The following is a 7,015-nucleotide window of genomic DNA, read 5'->3' on the forward strand; positions in this document are numbered from 1 at the left end:
CTTACAATGCACCCGAAATAGGTTCACGATTCGACATTCAGAGCATTGATATAGCAGCAAACAGCTATTTGCATATCTAAAGATATAGTGGAGTAATGTCTGCCTGAGCAGAGAATGAAGTCGTTCTCCCTCTGTGTGTGTGTGTGTGTGTGTAGTGTGGAGGCAATAAATCTGAATTTTGTATTTGGCATCTTTAAAAAAAACATACAATAAAAACCATCATAAAAACATGATATAAAGTAAATGTCTCATAGGTTTTGAGACAGGACCCCTTTACAAGACCAAAACAATACTGTTGGTGTTGTCTGTGTGGAAATATTAAAACAACATGCATGCCTCTCCTTCCCTGTTCATACCCAATAGGTCTGATGTCAAAGTGTCTGGTTTATTGAAGTGCTCACGCACGAGGAAATATTCGGGACATTAATTAGAATCTGGTCTGTGGCTCGAGAGTCAGGAGCTCTCGGTTTGTGCGAGCTCTCACGGTGCACGCACGCGTGCGCACGTGGTCAGTGCAAGAAGGCCGGATTAATTATCAACTCGTCGTTATCATTCTGGAGAAAAGGCACGTTGGGGATTAATTTAGAGTGGTTTGTTTATTGGAATCATGAACGCTGCAAATCTGCGCGTAAAAGTGACTCCTGCCGCTGCGTCATCAGGTGCGCACTCGGTGCTGATACCAAACTTTTTTCATATTCACCCCCCCCCACACACACACACACACACACACACACACACACACACACACACACACACACACACACACACACACGCACACATTCATATTTCTTCCAATTAAACCGAGCGGAGATCACGTTGCACCCATGAGACGGCTGAATATCATCTTCAGAGTGAGTGTCCTCCGGCGGTGACGTCAGGAGCAAAGAGCAGCAGGCAGAGAGCAGGAGAGGCGGAAAAAAAATCAAAGACGACGCAACCTTTTCCCCAAACCTCTCCGGCACCGTCCGAGAGCACGGAGCACAGCAGCAGCAGCAATAACAACGACAAAAATACCACAGCAAATTTGCAACTAATCAAATCATCAATACAAATTCAGGGGCCCCCGAAAGGTCTTGGGGGCCCCGGGGCTGTTGTCTTCTCCTCCTGGTTCACTTTTTATCTACCACACAACATCATTAAAGCTCAAAACAATCTATTTCCCGAACAATCACATGCCGAGTGAAGCCAGACGGGTGTTTTGCTTTGTGACTAAATTTAGCGAAGAGGAACTGATTTGAGCCCACATCTGGATCGCGAAGGCGTCCTCTGGCTGGAGACGGGGGGGGGGGGGGGGGGGGAACTGCACCTGAATTGCCAATCGCTTTCACTGAATTTGCACGCGTCCTCCCACAGAGGCTGCACACACTTCCACTATGGTGGCAAACTCAGAGCCAAAACCTCCCACTGCTTCCAATTGGTCTTCCAATTGGTCAGTCTGTTAACTTGACTGAACTGCGGCCTACTTCCCAATGTTGAAACTTTATCATAGCATTGAGCTTATGTGATATTTACACTTCTTTTTTTTTGTAACTGATTACGTGATTTGCTTCACATCCAAAGAGACTTAAGGAGCACAGAGAAGGTGACGGCTCCTTCGGTTCAGGATGTTCCTTTATGCGTGTATCCTAATGAGTGATGCATAAACATACCTCGAGTTTTATGGAGAGTTCATAGCTCTTTAATTGAGATGGCCCCTATACTGAAGGGGACGGCCTTTTACTTTTGTCTGACTCGTTAAAGTCTTATCCGAACATCTGCTGTGCAGCTACTCTGTCCTTTGTAGATTCTCCAGGCAGCGACTGGAGAACAAACTGAGTGTGTACAGCGAGCTGGGTGGTAATATTATGGACAATATGTCTGGACAGTTCCTCAAACCGCGACAGACGTCTTGATATCTGAATGTTATCTAGAGCCATGACATTTTCAAACTATTGTCCCAGGCGGGAACGCACACGTTGCCACACTGTTTTGTGTGTTTGCATGTAAAATGTCACAAACTGCATAAATTATTTGCAGCCAATGGCCCCTTGGTGCTCCACAAACATTGTCACAGGACCAGATCTGCTCTGTGTTGGATTTATCAGCTTATGGCTGCATAGATTCAGGATTCATGAGAAATCTAGGAGGGATTTGTTGCTTTCTCTCCAGAGCCTCTCCCTGAGCTGGAGAGAAGCGCTTTTTTTTGTTGCTGTGCAACACCTTCATCCTCAAAGACATGATTAAATTGTTCTTAATATACAGTAGCCTAAAAAGTTAATATAAACAGTTATTATCTCTGTAATCCCTCTATAATTACCAGGAGGATCACACGCGGGCATGCATCCGTGCAGTGAATGTGCACCACTGTGTCTGTCCATGGCTAATCTCGCATTCTGCAGCAGCAAACTGCATAATATTTTGGACGGCCAGTTATGGCATGCATGCTCTTCTCAAGACGCCTTTTAGTGCCTGGCATATACTACCATTGACTGTCTGCTGACTCCTCACACACTCCTAATCACTCCTACTCTTAACTGGCCCCCAGCCGTTGATTCACGGTCCAGTGCATCTACAAACCCCCCAGCTGCTAGTCCGCTGCTCTTTCAGTTTGCTCACTTTTAGTGTTTTAGCTACCAGTACACACTCTGCTGAGTACCTCTGGGCTGCTGCTCTTGGGGCCAGAGACACCAGGCGGTGATTGAGAATAAATGAGTCTGTACATTTAATCCAAACTTCAAACTGACAAAGATCTAATGGGCTGGATGGAGGTACTCCTTTGCTCAATCAGAAATAAGATGCATTCTCTGCAAGTTTCATTGAAGCTAGACTTATGTGTCTAATTAATTATGGATATAGATTTTTTTTCTTGGCTGCCCCAACAGGCTGTCACCTTATAATGTGTTTGCAAATAGTCACCTACTTCAATCCGGTCTCACTGCCAACGTCAGTGCCAATCTGCGTCGGTATGAGACAGCCGGAGCAGCTGATGAAGAATAAAGAATGAGAATGTCAGCGTAGGGTACGGTTCAAACAAACACAGGACTTTCACCCAGGAGACCACTGATCCCGTCCCGTGTGAAACCAAGTTAAATCTGACCTATTTTATCATACTTTAGTAACTTCTGGACTTTACTAACGCCAGTTGCGTAACAAGCGTAGCTGCATGCATGTAACGAGCAGAAACTTAACACAAGAGTCCAACATTTTCAAAAGAGGGGTACCTACAGCATCACAGTTTTAAGCGTAGGGCCACTGACCAAATGGCATTAGAAGAGTTGGGAGTGAGATTGTGTTTCTTAATTACACATCTACTGGATGCAGAGTTGTGTTTCTGGCCACTTGATGAAGTCCAATATTCACAGTCCTATTAGCTCTGTTTTGGTCTCCACCAACTCTGAAATATGGAATATCTTATGCTCCACCATGTTCACCACTTATAGTCACTTACTGTGTCCGCCTACCGTTTGGGAAGGTTATAGAGTACAGTGTGTTTTTAGAGATTTTCCACTGATAACAGCTACTTGCCTCGTCTAAAGACAACCTTGACGAGAGCAGTGAGACTCAACCAAAACAGTTAAAGTTTGGTCATAAAACCAAACCAATGAGCATATCAAACCAGTCATTAACATAACTAAGTGTGCATCGTAATATTTGTATCAATACAGATGTCTGTTTAATGGTTTTACAGCTTCGGCATATTGCAGAAATTCGCCTGCTTGTAGTCTTTTAGTCAAAGCTGAAAAAATGTGAGTGATGTCCCTTTAGTATTTTCTTACTGTTATACAAATGTTCTTAAAGGCTGTGTATTAATCCTCATGACTAATATATGACAAATAAATGATTTTAATCCATAAAAATGGTGGAGTGACATTTTTATGAACAGAAGAACCCACCACTCAAAACAGCTTGTAGTTAGAAAGGACAGACTGTCAAAAATAGATACAAAAAATAAAATAACCTTTTGACTAAACATCATAAATTCACTTTGGAGACATTCTGAAGTGAAAATGATATTCACAGCTGCAGGGTGACTTTAAATGTCAGAACACAATGCATGTGTCATTTCTTCAGGTGTTAAAATGCAATCAGAGGAGTCTGTCATATCATCTTTTGTTAGACAGTAACTGAAGACTTTCCATCTTACAGATAGTAGCTCTTTTGTGGTTTGAGATCCTAGTTGTAACGTTAATAACGCCATCACTCTGCCCCTTGACCGCTATCGAAAACTGTGTAGGTGTTTGAGTTTGTGGCTTGAATTAAGATAAGCTTTGATATTTGCTTTTAAATGAAAGATTTAGGTCTAAGTGGAGGGAGTTATTCCCACATTGTTTGGGGAAAAAATAACTGAAGTACCAAGAATCTTAAAAGTAGAATTGTCAACTTGTTACACTCCGTTTCCATTTTCAGTCTGACTTTGCCGCCAATCTAGCCCATTTCCCATCAATTGTCCCAAACCGATCACTAGAGACCAACGTATCTGCCTGAAGCGAACAGCACTTTAAAGCGACATCAATGCGTAGCCAAGCCAACATACTGGCTTTGACAGGTTTTTAAGAGCAGAGCGGAGCGAAGTAAAAACCATGAACCACTGTGCCTGTGGCACTGATTGTTGGTCCATTTGCGGCGCTCATTGGATCAATTGGATTGGATTTTCAACCCACTGTTTCATGGCATGATGCCAGATGAAGCGGTCAACTCGTTGGAGTGGGCGGATTCGAGGTTGCGGACCCAGGCGAGAGATTGATTTGAGCCGTGAAGACTTTAGCTGAAGTTGTGGGGTCGACATCATTTTTGTCGACTGCGTGAAAGGTTTCGTCATCGGTAACAGAAATCAATAACTCATCTTGACAGCATTAAAGGGGATGGTGAACGAATAGGGTAAAAGACGTCCAATGAGGTTTGGACCTACAAAGAATCCTCTGACCGGGTTGATCAATATGTCACAAGAGCCGGACAACATGATTGTGTGCTTAACAGTGACCAGAGCATTTGCTTTGAAGACTTAAAAGAGATCGATGACTCCTGTGATGGGAAAACTAGCCACGGGCATCAGGTTTACTGCTCTTTATGTGAGTAGATTAAAAAACGTTGACCAAGGTGCTGAAACACATGCGACAGGCGTCAATGACCCCGTCACACTGACGCCTATACTTTCTCTTTGTTGCTATTTTACCGCAATATATCCAGCATTAGCAACTGCCATTCTTCCCACACAGCCCACCTCTACGCGTAGGACTACCGCTCTGCTTCTCGACACTGATGAATGAATGTAATAATAGGTCCCTCAGGAGCTGAGAGGAGCAATATTGCGCTATAGGCGCAGTGGCTTACTACTCTCTACCAACTCTTAGTGTAGGCGGAGATCAATCGAGCACTAAAGGGAGATTGAATATAGGAAATCTATTCGTCAGGTAGCCACAAACACAACACGAATGAATGCTTATGTTGTTCTGTGTCTGCTGGATGTGTCATTAAGCCTGTTTGCCGACATATGTATGATGTTAAAGCTACAACCTCTAAGATCTCCGTTTCATTTTCTTTGGCGGCACCTATGGCGTAATTGCATGTGTGTCTTTGAATCTTACTTTCGTAACACTGGAAATGCAAGGGCTTTATTAATCCTGCAAGAGGACATTTTTTGGTGACTTAAGAGACATTTATGAAAATGAAAAGCTTTGAGATGCTTCAAAGAGCGCGAATGAAGAAAGAGGCCGTTGACACAGGACGTTATTTTCTGTTTGTTTAAGAACGGTTACATTCTAAAAGCACAAATAAACACATCCACACCTCACTAACCTGCGGGGACGGTGCTGGATTTTGAATGAATGCAGCTCAAGGCACGCTTCGTCCTTCTGTGGCCTGTCTGCTTTAACCAAGTAAGGTGATAACACGTTTTCAGCCATTTCTAACAACAATGAAAAACATATGAATTGATGGATTGCCCAAGTCTTACAAGTTTGCCAATATATTTGTAGTCATGTTCAGAAATCAAAAGAAAGCCATTGGCTGCCTAGAGAAGGTAATAAAAAAAAATTTTAAAAAGTTGTTAAATGTCATAGCAGGGTTTGCACATAACGAATATGTGAATTCAAGTAAACTAACGAAACGTGCTAAACCCCTGGTATGGCCCTGAAATGGAAACAGCTGCGGGTACTTTAAACTGACTTACGTGATCGAGCTGACTGCATAAACAAAGACCGTGTTCAGAATGCCAGCCCAAATCCTTTTTTTGGCAAATGCAAATTTGTATAAGAAAGTCCGGACAACAAAAAAAACACATGAAATGTGAAAAGGTGTACGACATCAAAAGATTAACACTACGTTTATTGTGTAACGTTTATCTTGTAACTGGTAGTAACTTTTACTTAGGCTGGACTTTCACTATCCTATGACTAAGCACTTTAACAAAAGTACGCAATCCAGACAGCCTTATGGTTAGAGACTTGAAACCGTAAAAAAAGGATATTTGGGATTGTGATGGACTGAAATTAATATTGCAGAGAGAAACTATATATAGATACTATATACATACTATGGTTCAGTACGGTTTGTTCTGAACAGTTATGCGGAAAATAAGAGGCAAGCACGATGACTGCTCGGGAAGTCTTAGTGCTCAGGTAGTGAAGAAATGAGGCAAAGAGACAAGAACTTTTCACGTCAGTATTTTATTTCAAACCGTCCTCACCGACCACACTGAAGTAATTGGTAACATACTAGAAAGAGCAATCACTCCTGGACAAGGAGAGGGTTCTTCTTAGAAGAAAACGCCTCCTGGGTCATGAGGTGGGAGCGAGTATGAGTGGGGACTTTGTGATGAAAGGTTGATTTAGAAGGAGATTCACCAAGGAATTGACAGCTCTCCTCAAAATGAAAAACACACCGCGACACAGAAAACACACAATCCCACTTAAGCTCCTCTGAAACGGTATCAGTCGAGAGAAAATCTCTGCTTGAGCCGTCCTCCTTATGATCAAAAGAAACAGATTATGTGTATAAATAATATACACATATGACTAAATCTAGCAATTATGCAATT

This window comes from Pholis gunnellus (assembly GCF_910591455.1).
Source record: "Pholis gunnellus genome assembly, chromosome: 21".
In the NCBI taxonomy this organism is placed as follows: domain Eukaryota; kingdom Metazoa; phylum Chordata; class Actinopteri; order Perciformes; family Pholidae; genus Pholis; species Pholis gunnellus.